At 34.5% G+C, this 15,824-nt stretch overlaps 1 protein-coding gene across 1 annotated transcript in view; it reads left to right on the top strand.

Annotated features, from left to right (window-relative positions):
* Window positions 1-7,813: 7,813 nt before the first annotated feature.
* Window positions 7,814-15,824, top strand: part of LOC101895351 (uncharacterized) — a 55,803-nt gene continuing 47,792 nt past the window's right edge. The window contains exon 1 of the mRNA XM_005177053.4: window positions 7,814-8,132. The gene's annotated coding sequence lies outside the window, so the exon portion shown is untranslated. The remainder of the gene's footprint in view (window positions 8,133-15,824) is intronic.

Here is a 15,824-nt window from a genome sequence, read left to right as displayed (position 1 = left end):
CGAAACCAATCACAGATAAATAAGCATGTCCTATTTTGTTATGGACACAAACCAACCACACTCTAAGCTAATTTAATGCACAATAATGAGATAAGGACGATAAGTTTTTCTTCTTGTAGTTATTTTTATTAATTTCAAACAAAATTTTGTATCTTCATAGAGTTTCCTTTGACATCAACACCTCCACCACCACCACCACAACCACAACTTGAGAAATAGAATTCCTTTTTAATTTATCCACACACTCACACACACAAACACAACAATCAGTCGTACGTATCGTATGCACTTTATTCTATAACTTTTAAAATTGGATTGAAAGAATGAGAGTTTTATAAGAAAGGATGAAAATATATTAAAAAAAAAAAATTCAAATTAATAAAGATGGGCTAAAAACACACAACACTGAAATATGTGTTGGGGGCCAGTAATGGAAAAAATTCAAATGAAATTTGTTTTATTTCAAAAGAAACCGGATATCATTAAAGGTTTGTTGGCAATTTCCAATCGAATTTTAAATGAATAGGAGAATATTTTTTTCGCTCTACAGGTCGCAATTGTGGCCCGATCTTCATGAAATTTACAGTGGAGGCAAGAATAGAAGCCTATTGCTTTTGGAGATGATCGCATAATATTTAGGTGTTGAAATGGACCAAAAACTGAAAATTTCCTCATTTTGCAGTTGCTCTACATGTCGCAATTATAGACCAATCGACGCAGAAGTTAGCATATGTCTGGTTAGAAGCCTTCCAATTTTGATGGTCATTGGGTAATATTTAGTGGATCAACATTTGTGTTAAATAAAAGTCAGATTTTGGATGACCATTAGATTTTATTTAGCTGTAAAATGGACTAAAACAACTAACAGTACGACACAGTTTGTAAATATTGGCAAAAGAGAAATCTTCTAAAATGGATTTGGACATAAGGGGGCTTCTAAAATTTTGCAGTGTTGTAGGGTATTACATGGTCGGCCCCACACGACTATAGCCTTTGCTTTCTTGATTTTTAATTTTATTGAATGAAGGCAAAAAATGTCAGAATTAGCATCAAATTTTAGAATAAGTTTCGATTTGTTCGAACTGGCCACCTTTGGCACGAATTATGGCCTTCAAACGTCACACACTGCCCGAATGATGCTCTGCGGTAATTTGGTCCATTTCCACTTTGGTATTTTTTGGTGCCAACCTTGCTTTCCAAAATACTCCAGACACAATAGTCCAACGGATTGGTATCCATTGTGCCCTGGAAATGAAGCGAGGAACCTCATTTTGTAACCATTCTTGGGTGGCGCGTGCTGAGTCCTGTTGGAATGTCCAAGGTCTGCGGCCAAAATGTTTGCGTGCCGAATGCTTTAATACACCCTCCAGAATATTTTCGCAATAATATTTGGGATTTATTCGCGGTCGATCTATACGAGCGCTTGAGTTCTGGTGACCAACCGAAAGTGAACATTTTCAGCTGACCTCTTTGGCAAGTAAACACGATCATTTTGTTTATTTACAAACTGCTGGACAACGAATGTTTTCTCATCGGAGAAAACCAAATTCGGCAGTTCACCACTTTCGCCCAAGCGAAGCAACTCTGTAGCTCTTTTGATCCTATATTCTTTCTGTTGCGGTGTAAGTTCTGCGCTTGGAATTTGGAATTTCAATGGAATTTCAATATATAGAATGTAATATAATTTAAAAAAATCTAATTCCGAGATTTAGTAATTTGAAAAATAATATTTAAAATATTTAATTTCTTAAATTCTTCAAATAAAATATGTTTTAGATTTTTAAAAAACTGTTTTTTTTTGTTATTTAAAAATAATTTTTGAGAAAGAAATTAGGCAATGAAACACACACTTTTTTTGCGGAAAATATTAAATATTTAATATTTAATAATTAAAACATTTTAAATGAAAATTATTTATTTATTTTAAATATTATTTATATATTTAAAATAAATATGTTGATTCTAAAAAAATTAAATATATATTTTCTTGCCCTGTATTTATAAAGATCATTTGCAAAACATCCTTAAAAATTGATTTGAAGAGGAGATTAAAAGGACAGTTTTTAGTAAACCTACTAGGCCATGCTTTAAAAGATGAGAAAACGTAGATTAACAGTATCTTCATAGATTTTTACTAGATGGATGAACTTTATGAATAAAATGTTCCCCTGTCTCCAAATATGTCAAAAAATCATTTCAGCAATAAAAATATTAGTTATATCCACCCTAATGTTTGTTATAAAATTTAAATGCACTCAACATTTTTAAATTGTTGCCATGATAAGATGTTGCATTTTAAATGTAATATTTATTTACCTCTTTATGAAATCATAACGAAAAACACACTCGTATTACTAATCTACTCTCCATACCAGGTAGTCATCATCAGATATGCACTTTTTTTATTCCACAGAAAGGTGGAATATGTCATCACAGCTGCTGCAGCCAACGCGTACCTCTATTAGTCAACAACAACTAGGTGTCTAGTAAATGTTTGAATGCCTGTAACTCTATACGACGATACCTTTCCATTTCCTCTGGTGGCGTTTTGAAGTGGGGAAACCTGCTCTGCTGTCTCACTGACAAACGGTGGCTTGGCGTTCCTCGGTTATTCAACTAAAATGAATGAATTTATGATGGTTTTTGTGTCAAATGAGTAGGAGTCGTCGTCGTCGCCGCCAATGGCTGGTGGAATAGTAGTTCTAAGTAAAACTAAACTAATCATGTTTTGTAGTAAACAAATAACAACAACAATAAAGACAAATAGAAAATGAATGTATTACTTCATTTTTAACACCTACGCACATGATTTGTTGTTAACACACAACAACAACAACAGCAACGGTAACAACAAACCCCGAGAGCAATGACAAGTTGAAAGCCCCGTTTAACAGAAATTCAGTGCAAAAACACGTTAACGTTACAAATCGTTTACAAACGCAGCTGTTAACGTTGCAATGTAAACACAATTTATTTAACATCATGTAAATAACATGTCACCTATAAAGAGAGTGGGTGTTATCAGCGGTGCTCAAGAAGAAATATCTCTTTTCAGTCAAATTTCTCTTTCTCTCAAATATTTTTTATCTATTTGCTTTATAAATTATATTGGCAAACATTCGTGTTTAAAAACAATTAAATAAAACCGTAAAATATAAAGAAAAACAGAATTTTAATTTTGTCTTAAATTATCTCTTTTTTCTCTTCATGTTCTAGAACACGGTTTTGAGCACCGCTGGTGTTATGTTATGCTTTTATAATAAAAGAGTCCTAACATTATTCTCTTAACTGATCGTAATTATTTAATGAGGTTTTTTAGAAGTTTTTTTTGCAAAGAAAAACTGCAGGTCTTTTTATAAAAAAAAAACAAGAGGAAGAAGGTGATAAATGTTATAGAAGTCCTGCAGAAATTATTATGGAAACCCTGATGAAAAATCTGTAAACCTTTAAAAAGAATATCAAAAGGTCTATCTTCGGGAGATCAGAACAAACAAGTAAAAAAGCAGTAAGTTCTGCCGATCTTTAAATATATCCTCCACCATTTGGAACGATTTTGGCAATTTTCAAAAAAAAAAAAAATGTATTAAAATCCGTTAAAAAATTCTGTTAAAATCTTAAAAATAAAATGTAGTCGTATATTAGGGTCTATACGACGACGTGGACCAGCATAGGCAACTTTTGTCACAAGCTATTACAATATTCAAATGCGAAACTTGAAAAAAAAAAATCTCTTTATAATGTAGCAAAAATCATCAAAATACCGAATATAGGGAGGTACCATGGGGGTCATAAAACGTGAACCTGCACAGACAATTTTCTGTCATAGGCTGTAGTATTCATTTTAAAATTCAAATTCCAAATTTGAAACAAATAATGTCGCTTAAATCTCAAAATACCGAATATCGGAGGGAACCGATATATGGGGGCTATACGTAGACGTTGACCTGCACAGACAATTTTCAGTCATAGGCTGTATTATTCATTACGAAACACAAAATTTGAAATAGTTTCGGTAAATAATGCCTCTGAAATCATCAGAATTCCCAATATCGGGAGGTACCGTTATATGGGGGGCTATACGAAGACGTGGACCTACATGAATCATTTTCTGTCTTAGGATGTAGTATCCATTACGAACTTCAAATACCAAATTAAAACAATTCCGGTAAATAATGTCGCTAAAATCATCAAAATACCGAATATCGGGAGGTACCGTTATATGGGGGATATACGAAGACGTGGACCTACATGGCCCATTTTCTGTACCAAAAGTCCTGCAGACATAATACACATTTGAGTAAATTTTTATCAACCTACTTCATTTCGTTCGGTAGCTAGAGTGATTTCCACAGACGGACGGACTCGCTCAATCGACATAGAATTTTATGCTGATCAAGAATATATATACTTTGTGGGGTCTAAAATATATATTTCGAGGTGTTACAAACGGAATGACAAACTTAATATACCCTCCATACTATGGTGGAGGGTATAAAAAAGGAGTTCCTATAGGAGAAATATTGAGATACCTACATCGAGATTGAAGAAAATCGCTGATTTGTTTCGCATATTCTACAGGTTATAATTATTCAAAATCTTGAGCTCTTGTGGCAGAGGTACCAGAAGAAGTGGGCCGATATCTGCCATCGTCACACCACCAGATCTTGTATTAATAGAAATATTAAGAATTGTGCAATTTTAAAAGATTCAGATTCTAATTTCGCATTTGGTTATTCAAAATTTGTGGCGGAGGTACCCGAAGGACAGAACATATATATTCCATCTTCTCACCTGATCTTGCTTTGGTAGAAATATTGGGATGTGTGCAGTTTGAAAAGAATTTAATGTTTATTTCACATTTTGGCAGCGTTTTGGTTATTCAAAATTTTGACCCCCATGTGGGGGAGGTATCACAAGTAGTTGGTCGATATCTACAATCTTCACACTAAATCTTACTTTGATAGAAATAATGGGATGTTTGAAATTTGAAAGGAATCGCATACTACTTTTGCATTTTGTGAGTGTTTTTAGTTATTCAAAATGTTGACCCTTTGTGGAAGAGGTACCACGGTAGTGGGCCAATGGTTCCATCTTCATACCAGATGTTGTCTGGGTAAAAATATTAGGATGTGTGAAATATCAAGAGAATCTGATTCATATTTTGACCCTTTGTGGGGGAGGTACCTGTAGGTGTGGGCCGATACCTACTATCTTCACATCAGATCTTGTCTGGGAAAAAATATTGGGAAGTGTGAAATTTACCACAAGGGGTACCACAAGGGGTAGGCCGATATTCACAATTTTTCACACCAGACCTTGGATTTGTAGAAATATAACGATGTGTGAAGTTTGAAAAGGTTCAACTGTTTATTTCGCATTTTATGAGCATTTTGTTTATTCAAAATTTTGACCCCTTTGTGGGAGAGGTACCACAAGGGATGGGCCGATATCTACCCTCTTCACACTAGATCTTACTTTTATAGAAATAATAGGATGTGTGAAACTTGAAGAGAATCGGATGCTTATTTCGCACTTTGTGAGCGTTTTGGATATTCAAAGTGTTGACCCCTTTTTGGGGGCGGTTAGGTACCACAAGGAGTGGGCCGATGTATCACATCTTCACATCAGATCTTGTTTTAATAAAAATACTAGTATGTGTGCAATTTGAAAAGAATCGAAAGCTTATTTCGCATTTTATGAGCATTTTGTTTATTAAAATTGTTGACCCCTTTGTGGGGTAGCCACAAGTGGCTATCGTTAGAGCACTCCAGCATTTAAATGTGAATAAATCTTTTGTGTCTCGTACCATCGCTCGTCACCGTAATACGTGATAGCGTAGCCCGCCGTCAAGGAAGTGGACGGAAGAAAACAACAACATCAGCAGAAATGGTTCGAAAAATAAAAAAGCGACTTGATTGAAACCCGCGTCGAAGTGGTCGAAAAATGGATCGTGAGATGAACATATCGCAATATTCCATTCGGCAAATATTAAAAAATGATCTCGGGCAAATATTGAAAAAAAGGAAAGAAAATAGACTTAAAAGAGCTAAAGACTTCAAAGAGTTGCTTCGCTTGGCCGAAAGTGTTGGACTGCGGAATTTGGTTTTCTCCGATGAGAAAACATTCGTTGTCCAGCAGTTTGTAAAAAAAAAAAAACAAAATGATCGTCTGTACTTGCCAAAGAGGTCAGCTGAAAATGTGCACCTTCGGTTGGCCACCAGAATTCAAGCGCCGGCCATGCTGGTGGTGTGGGCCGCCATTACAGCCGATGGTCGCTCTTCGCTTGTATTAATCGACCGTGGCATCAGAATAAATGCCGAATTTATCGATAAAATATTCTGGAGGGCGTATTAAAGCCTTGGGAACACAAAATTTTTGGCCGCGCACCTTGAACATCCCAACAGGACTCAGCACGCGCCACCCAAGAATGGTACAAAATGAGGTTCTTTGGTCCACCAAAAATCCCCGGATACCAATCCGTTGGACTATTGTGTCTGGAGTATTTTGAAAAGCAAGGTTGGCACTAAAAATACCAAAGTGTCGATCACCTCAAGCAGGCGCTTCGCAGGGAATGGGCCACAATACCGTAGAACATTCGGGCAGAGTGTGACGGCTTCATTGGCCGTTTGAAGGCCATAATTCGTGCACAGGGCGACCAATTCGAACAAATCTAAACTTGTTCTAAAATCTGATGCTATTTCCGGCATTTTTTGCTTTCATTCAATAAAATTAAAAAAAATGTAAAAATTATGGCGTTTGATATGTTAGTTATTCTAAATCGTCTAAGAATTAAAATCATCTACAATTACTATTTCGACTGAATTACGTACTTAATATATCCTCCATACTATGTATAAAAAAACTTCCATAGGTCTCTGATATGTAGAAGACTTTTTCTACGCCCCTAAGATAGCAGATCTAAGGATAGATAACCTCTTTTACATCTTCCATTGATAGAACACTTTTTGCAGTTCCTCTATAAATGGAAAATATTAAGAGAGTCTATTATAGATAAGGGACTTTCGCAGATCACCTATAGAATGAGAACCTCGGACAGATATTCTATGAAAAAAACTTCTATATGTTTTCTGCAAAGAACAACTTCTACAAATCTTTTAAAACGAAAGGAATGAACAATTTTGTTATTGTTTGTCTTTTTTGAAAAGAGAGATTAAGAGATAAGATTTGTATGTTTGCTCTTTAAACAGGTAAGTTGTTGAGAGAGAGTTTGTATTTGTTTTGTTGAGAGTCCCCCATTGCGGCATCTGTTGATCGAGTGTTGGTGATGCTTTGGGGGGCCAAAAGCAACAGCAACAACAACAAAACCACACAGCAACTGTGCGTTAGAAATTTTTTGCTAAACATTATCTTTGTGTGTATATGTGTGTGCACAAATGTGGGGTTTTGTATATCCATGGAATGCGAATGATTTTGTCCTCTCACGTCAATACAAAAATCTCTGAGAAGAGTAATTCAAAAGAGATACCTAGTGATTTGTGTTGTTTTGTTTTGTTTTTTTTTTTACTTTGCCAATATTTTACACAAACCTTGTTTGTTGGGGCTGTTTTTTTCGGATGAGATGTGGCGGCAAGAGATTTGGGATTGTATCTCGGTGGTTTTTCGCTTTGTTTGTGTGTGTGTGAAACAACACAAAACAAAATCCATTTGTAGTTGTGCCAATGTTATGGCATTGTTGCTGCTGCTGCTGCTGCTGCTGGCTGTGGCTTTACGAATTTCTGTTTAAACAATTTTTGCTGGCCTAAGAGACAACTTTTAGTATTGATTTGACTTTTGGAGTGAAGTGTTCGCGAGGATCTCCTAACAAATTTGAACGTGATTCTTTTTTGAAAAAAAAAAAAAAAACAGAAAATAAAATAAAACGACGACTAAATTAATTTAAACGACAGTGTATAGTCTTTCTTTCATCCATTATTTGTTGTTCTAATTGGTGTACACTGAGAGCCGAGAGAGCTGTTCCAAACAAACAAATTAAAAAAAAGTTCCGTGTTTATTGAGTAAAATTACAAAAAAAAAAAAATAAATTTGAAAAAAAAAATAAAATCGACAACAACAACAACTGTAGCGATCTTCAACGAACACCTCAATAACGCATTTGGTTTATAACAAGAAAAGTATGTAAAATAAATTATTCAAACAAATAATCAAAACCTATGAAAAGAAAACAAAAGAATAATAACTTGTGAATTTTTTATAATACAAAATTTGTTAATTTGTGAAATTTCTTTGCCAAAAAAATCGAATTTATTTGAAATCCCCTTAGAAGAAAAGAGAAAGACAGAAACAAACTATTTGCCTTGTGATGAGGTTAAACAACATTACTAGTTTTGAGTTTAGTTTTTTTTTTCATTCTCCAAAGATGGAAATGAAGTAGCGAAAAAAATGGCCTAAGGAAACGTGTTTGAAATACAAAATCAAGTACCAACGTACTCGGTGTTGGTAATGATCGTTAGATATGTAGTTAACATTACAATGTGATGAATGTCTATTACTTTTTTTTTGCAAGGCAAATGGCCTACAGTGCAATCCGATTAAATGTAATGGTTAAAGGGGAAACATTAGTTTGATATTTTAATAGAAAATATATTATTTGGCTCTTTATGGAGAGGAGAGCTTCAACGGAGAAAATACCACATAGGGTCTAGAGGGAAGACCTTTAAAGTTCAAAGGACTATATATGCCGAAGCATTTGTATCTTTTCAATTCGGACATGTATTGCCCATTTGGTGCAAAATTAATTTGAAGTCAGATAAAAATATATATGGGAGCTATATCCAAATCGGAACCGATTTCGATAAATTTTGGCAAAGATATTTCTGAGCTGTATTTGATATATTTCCCTGAATATCGTTGTTACGGAGTGCATATTACGGCTGTGGGTAACAAATACTAGAAATCGGATGAACAATATATATGGGAGCTATAGCTATATCTGAACCGATCTTCACCAAATTTGACATACTAGCTTCTGGACTCAATTTGGTCGTAAGTGCCAAATTTCATCCCATTTGGACAAATATTAGACATTTGGTGCACAATAAAAGGTAAATCGGACAAAGTTATACATGGGAGTTATATCCAAGTCTTAACCGATCTCGATAAATTTTGGCAAAGATATTTCTGAGCTGTATTTGATATATTTCCCTGAATATCGTTGTTACGAAGTGCATATTACGGTTGTGGGTATCAAATACTAGAAATCGGATGAACAATATATATGGGAGCTATAGCTATATCTGAACCGATCTTCACCAAATTTGACATACTAGCTTCTGGACGCAATTTGGTCGTAAGTGCCAAATTTCATCCCATTTGGACAAATATTAGACATTTGGTGCACAATCAAAGGTAAATCGGACGAAGTTATATATGGCAGATCTATCCAAATCTGAACCGATCTCAATAAAATTTAGCAAATGTATTTCTGAGCTGTATTTGATAAATTTCCCCAAATATTGTTGTTACAGAGTGTATATTACAGCTGCGGAGGAGAAAAATAATAAATCGGATGAAACATATATATAAGGGAGCTATAGCTATATCTGAACCGATATCGATCAAATTTGGCATACTTATTTTCAGGCCTAATTTGGTTGTATGTGCAAAATTCCATAATATTCGGGCTGATATTACACGTTTGGTGCATAATAAAAGTCAAATCGGACGAAGATATATATGGGAGCTAAATCTAATTTTTTACCGATTATCTTCTTCTTGGGCCAAACAAATGATTTGTGCAAAATTTCATCTTAATCGGATAATAAATTCGACCTGCATTTTGTTCACAAGAATGCATGGACAGACGGACGGACGGACTGACATGCATAAATCAACCCAGAAAGTGATTCTATGGAGGTCCTCAAAAGTAACTATGGGTCTATCTCGCTTCCTTCTCCATGTTACAAACAAATGCACAAAGACATAATACCCTGACCACCTTGTGGTGTAGGGTATATATATTGAACCCTATGTGGAGGAGGTACCAGAAGATATGGTCCGATCTCTACCATATTTATAACAGATCTTGTGTTGATGGAAATATTGAGATGTACCAAGTCTGAATGTAATCGGATGATAATTTCCCGATTTATGAGCTTCGTGGGAATTCAAAAATTTTAACCTTTGTGGGGGAGGTATCAGAAGGAGTGAACCGATATATTCCATCTTCACAAGAAATCTTGTGTTAGTAGAAATAATGGGATGTGTGAAATATGAAGAGAACCGGATGCTTATTTCGAATTTTATGTTCGTTTTTTGATATTCAAAACTTTGACCCTTGTTGGGGAGGTACCAGAAGAAATGGCCCGATATCTACCATATTTATAACAGATCTTGTGTTGATGGAAATATTGAGTTGTGCCAAGTCTGAATGGAATCGGATGTTAATTTCGCGTTTTATGAGCTTCGTGGATATTCAACAGAATTGAGCCTTTGTGGGGGAGGTACCAGAGGAAGTGGACCGATATATTCCATCTTCACAGGAAATCTTGTGGTAGTAGAAATAATGGGATGTGTGAAATATGAAGAGAAGCGGATGTTTATTTCGGATTTTATAATCGTTTTTGTTATTCAAAACTTTAACCTTTTATGGGAGAGGTACCAGAATGAATTGTCCGATCTCTACCATATTTACAACAGATCTTGGGTTGATAAAAATATTGAGATGTACCAAGTCTGAATGTAATCGGATGTTAATTTCCCGATTTATGAGCTTCGTGGATATTCAACAGAATTGAGCCTTTGTGGGGGAGGTACCAGAAGGAGTGGACCGATATATCCTATCGTCATACCAGACCTTGGGTTAATACAAATGATATGATGTATGCAATTTGATGAGACCTTGATGTTTATTTCGGGTTTTATGATCGTTTTGGTTATTTAAAAACGTTGACCTTCTGTGGGGGAGGTACCAGAAGAAATCGTCCGATTTCTACCATCTTTACAACAGATCTTGTGTTTATGTAAATATTGAGATGCACGAAGTCTGAATGGAATGGAATGTTAATTTCGCGTTTTATCAGCTTCATTGATATTCAAAATTTTGAATCTTTCTGGGGGAAGTACCAGAAAGAATGGACCGATATATCCCATCTTCACGCTAGACCTTGGGTTAATAGAAATATTGGGATGTGTGGAATATGAAGAGAATCGGATGTTTATTTCGGATTTTATGATAGTTTTGTTCATTCAAAACTTTAACATTTTGTGGGGGAGGTACCAGAAGAAATTGTCCGATCTCTACCATATCTACAACAGATCTTGGGTTGATGAAAATATTGAGATGTACCAAGTCTGAATGGAATCGGATATTAATTTCGCGTTTTATGAGCTTCATGGATATTTAAAATTTCACCCTTTGTGGGGGGGGTACCAGATGGAGTGGACCGATATATCCTATCCTCATACCAGACCTTGGGCTAATGCAAATTATGTGATGTGTGTAATTTGATGTGATCCGGATGTTTATTTCGGATTTTATAATCGATTTGGTGGTTCAAAACATTGACCCTTTGTGGGGGAGGTTCCAGAAGGAGTGGACCGATATATTCCATTTTCACAGCAGACCTTGGGTTAATAAAAATATTTTGATGTGTCTAATCTAAAGGCAATCGGACACTTACATCACATTTTATAAGTGTTATAATTATTCAAAATGTTGACCCTTTGTGAGGTAGGTATCGGAGTGGACCGATATATTCCATCATAACACTAGAGCTTGGTTTAAAAAAATGTGATTTGTGCAATTTGAAGATAATCGGTCGCTTACATCTCATTTTATATTAGTTACAATTATTCAAAATTAGTTATAATTATTCAAAATGTTATAATTATTCAAAATTTGTGGGGGACGTACTGGATGGAGAGGACTGATATTGTCCATTTTCGCACCTGGCCTAGCACTGATGCAAATATAATGATTTGCAAAGTTGGAGCAAAATGTTATTATCCTTTATCTTTCTGTGCAGCAAATTATTTTTGGTCCAAAGATACCTTGGGTCTAAAACCATTATTTCGACAAGGCACGTTTTGGTCGTATCAAATAATATATACTCTCTTTAGCCATATGGTTGAGGGTATAATACATTTATGGTAGGTGTTACAATAAATCGTCTTTATACGGACTCTACTGTACCGGCACCACTTTGTTCGGCATTAGACATTTGTAAAATGGACGGACGAATGACAGACAGCTTTGCCCTAAAAAAAAATGTAGTGAAAATCAAAAAATAAAAAAGAAAACCAAATAAAAAAGTGATATGCAAAATACATACAAAGGAATCAGCGAAACAATAACACAGCAACAATAAAAAGAAATAGAAAAAGAAACAGTGAAAGCTAAAAAAAAACAAAAAAATACGTTTTTTCTCTGAGTGTAAAACATCTCTTAAATGGCGATCAATGAAATTATAGCAGTATTACGTCACTGCCAAAGAGATTTACAATCAAAGAGACACCAATGGGAGAGGGAGAGAGAAAGGCAGATGAGCCACGCAACTCAAACTGACCATTAATTAAAAGTGTATTATTTTTCTTTAATTTTTTGAGTGTAAAATTAGAAAAAAAAACTATAAAATAAACAAAAAATATAAAATAAAAATAACAACAACGAGAAAAAATACACATCATGAACGAAACAAAACCTAATTTGCGTAGCTAAATGAGTCATTTTTTTATTCTAATGCCAGCGAATTGAAAAAACAGACAGACAAAAACCGAAAGTTTAACAAAAACACAGAAAAAAAGAACATAAATTAGAATAAAAAAAAACAAAAAAGAGACATTAAACAGGAACCAATGAATATAAGCTACAACAACAACTACAACAAATGTAAAAATATAAAAAAAACACGTATGAACAATTGGCGGCGTCCCATACAAGTGGCAGTGAACTAAATTTAAATCAATTTTTTTTGGCAAAAAAAAAACTAACCAAAAAAAAAAAAATTGAAAAAAATATGAAATTTCCCATGTGAAACAAATTTTATAAAAATGTTTAATAACACCCCAGAGAAGTATAAAAACATACATAATTTATTTTTTAATTTTTTCGCCACTCAAAAAGCGACATAACTTGTTGCTGCTACGTTTTTTGTTTTTGGATTTTTTAATAATATTTCTTTTGTCGGATTATTTGAAGTGTGTCTGTTTTTGTTTTTTTTTTTTTTTTTTTTTTTTTTTTTGGCTGTTTGTTATTGGCAAAACATTTGTACATGTATTTATAAAATTAGCCAAAAAATCACGACCGCCAACCAAACAAGTTATAGAGACAACAACAAAAAAAATATATATATTATAAAATCATTAAAAAACAACACATTTGTGAATTGTTGGGTGTCTATGTTTGTCTGTTTGTTGTCGTTTTTTTCTACACAGGTTATGACATCATAGTTCCTACAAATTAAAATTTCAGGTTTCTCTTCGCGTCGAGCGGAAAGAAATTGTAGAACTATTAAACAATTATTTATGTAATGGATGGGCTGAAACTGGAGGTGGGAGTTTTTTTTTTTTTTTGAACTAAGACTTAATGAGTTTTTTCCGAACTTAACAAATATGGGGGTTAGGTAAATTACTATATATTCGGTAAAAATATAGATCGATATAAATATATGTTCGATTAAAAAGTAATTTTCGAAAATTTGCATATAAAAAACCTGCAAGTGTCCACTACGTCGTCAGCGAAAAGTCCACCTTAAAATGTTAGGTTCGTTCCAACATTTCGCGTTAGTCCTTTTTATACGCACAGCCATATGGCTACAGAGGGTACATATCATTTAATACGGCCGAAGCGTGGACCAAATCCGTTTCAAGAAATTTGGAGTCGATCTAGAGATGTCCGTCCGTCCGCCCGTCTGGCTGGTGCGCACGATAACTCTCGAAGGGAATATCCGATTTGGTCCAAACTTGGTAAATCGTAATATAATTATCAAACTTAAGTCGAGTTCAGAGATGAAAAATATCGATCTACTCCTTCTGGCATACAACCCACAAAAGGTCGACATTTAAAAAAAAAAATATATGAAAACCGAAATAAGTATCTGGTTCTCTTCTTATTTTACACATTTCTACTAACACAAGATCTGCTGTGAAGATGGGATATATCGGTCCACTCCTTCTGGTACTTCTCTCACAAAGGGTCATAATTTTGAAAATCCATGAAGCTCATAAAACGCGATATTAACATCCGATTTCATTCAGACTTGGTTTATCTTAATGTTTCCATCAGCACAAGATCTGTCATAAAGATGGTTCAGATCGGACCATTTCTTCTGGTACCTCTCACACAAAAGGGTCAAAGTTTTGAATAACCAAAACGATCATAAAATCCGAAATAAGCATCCGGTTTTCTTCATATTTCACATATCCCATTAGTTCTACAAACACAATATCTGATGTGAATATGGGATATATCGGTCCACTCCTTCTGGTGGCTCTCCCACAAAGGGTCATATTTTTGAAAATCCATGAAGCTCATAAAACGCGAAATTAACATCCGATTTCATTCAGACTTGGCACATCTCAATATTTCCCTCAGCACAAGATCTGTTATAGATGTGGTAGAGATCGGACCATTTCTTCTGGTACTGGTTCAAGGTTTTTTGAAAACAAACCGTTCCATCGTCGTAATACAACATTTTACGATTCCAGCTCTATCCTTTCACCCAATACCACATATTGTACAATTCAGTACTTTTCGTACAATTATAGTACACATTTCCAAAATCACCTCCATGTTTTAATTTGAGATACCTGCCCTTTCCCTTCACTCAATAGCAAATTTGGTACTATTTAGTACTTTTCGTATATTTATAGGACGCATTTTCAAACCACCGTCAAATCTCAAACATACACACTATCAGTAAGCTAAATTTGAAATGTCAGAATTTTATCTCTATCCCTTCACCCAATAGCAAATATAGTACTATTGAGTACTTTTCGTACAATTATAGTATTACATTACTGAAACCACTCTCATATGACCAGGCTGCAAATGAACAGCGGCACTTAGTACTCTTCGTGAACTTGTAGAACACATTTCCAAGACTACCTCTTTATCACAAACCTACCATCAATTGAGGCCCCAATACAAAATTTCAAAATTCAGCTTCATCCTTCAACCCTGAAGCAGGCTCTTTCAAATTTAGTACAGCTCTTACATTTAGTACACATTTCCAAAACCACCTTCAACCTCATTAATCAAACTTTAATTTTTTAATTCTATCCGAAATGGTACATTTTAGAAGTGTTTAGTACCATTTTAGCACTTTTCGTTGCCTTAAAGTTCGAATTTCCAAAAACCCTTTGGAACATCTGTCATGCACTCCATCACTGACTATCATTCCAAATTCATTCAGAATTCTAGCTCATTCTGTTTGTCCAATGCAAAGTTTTACCCCTTTAAGTAGGAATTTCCAACAACCCAGCTCAGTTCCACAATAAGTTTCTAGCTTCAGGCGTTTTGTCTGGGCGTTGAGTGTCAAGATATACCAATTTTGGACGAATTCGGATAGACCTTTTAGAGCTCCTTGAAAAATACTTTAAAAAATTCTTTTAAAAATCCATGGTTATAGACCTTGAAAGGCTCCTTTAAAATAATCCTACGATTAAGAGCTCCTTTTAATATCATTAAAAAATTACACATTTATCTATCTTTGAGTGGTTCCTCTTTTGAAAATTTTTCGAAAATGCATGTTTATAGACTCTCTGGGACTCCTCTGAAAATCGTTAACTTCCATTGAAAATCCCTGCTTTAAGACCTTCTAGAGCTTTTTTAAAAATTATTACAAACAAAATTCTTTAAAGATCCC

Source organism: Musca domestica, unplaced genomic scaffold (genome assembly GCF_030504385.1).
Source record: "Musca domestica strain aabys unplaced genomic scaffold, Musca_domestica.polishedcontigs.V.1.1 8, whole genome shotgun sequence".
Taxonomy (NCBI): domain Eukaryota; kingdom Metazoa; phylum Arthropoda; class Insecta; order Diptera; family Muscidae; genus Musca; species Musca domestica.
The sequence above is the reverse complement of the archived record's forward strand: the minus strand, read 5'-3'. Positions and strand labels throughout refer to the sequence as shown.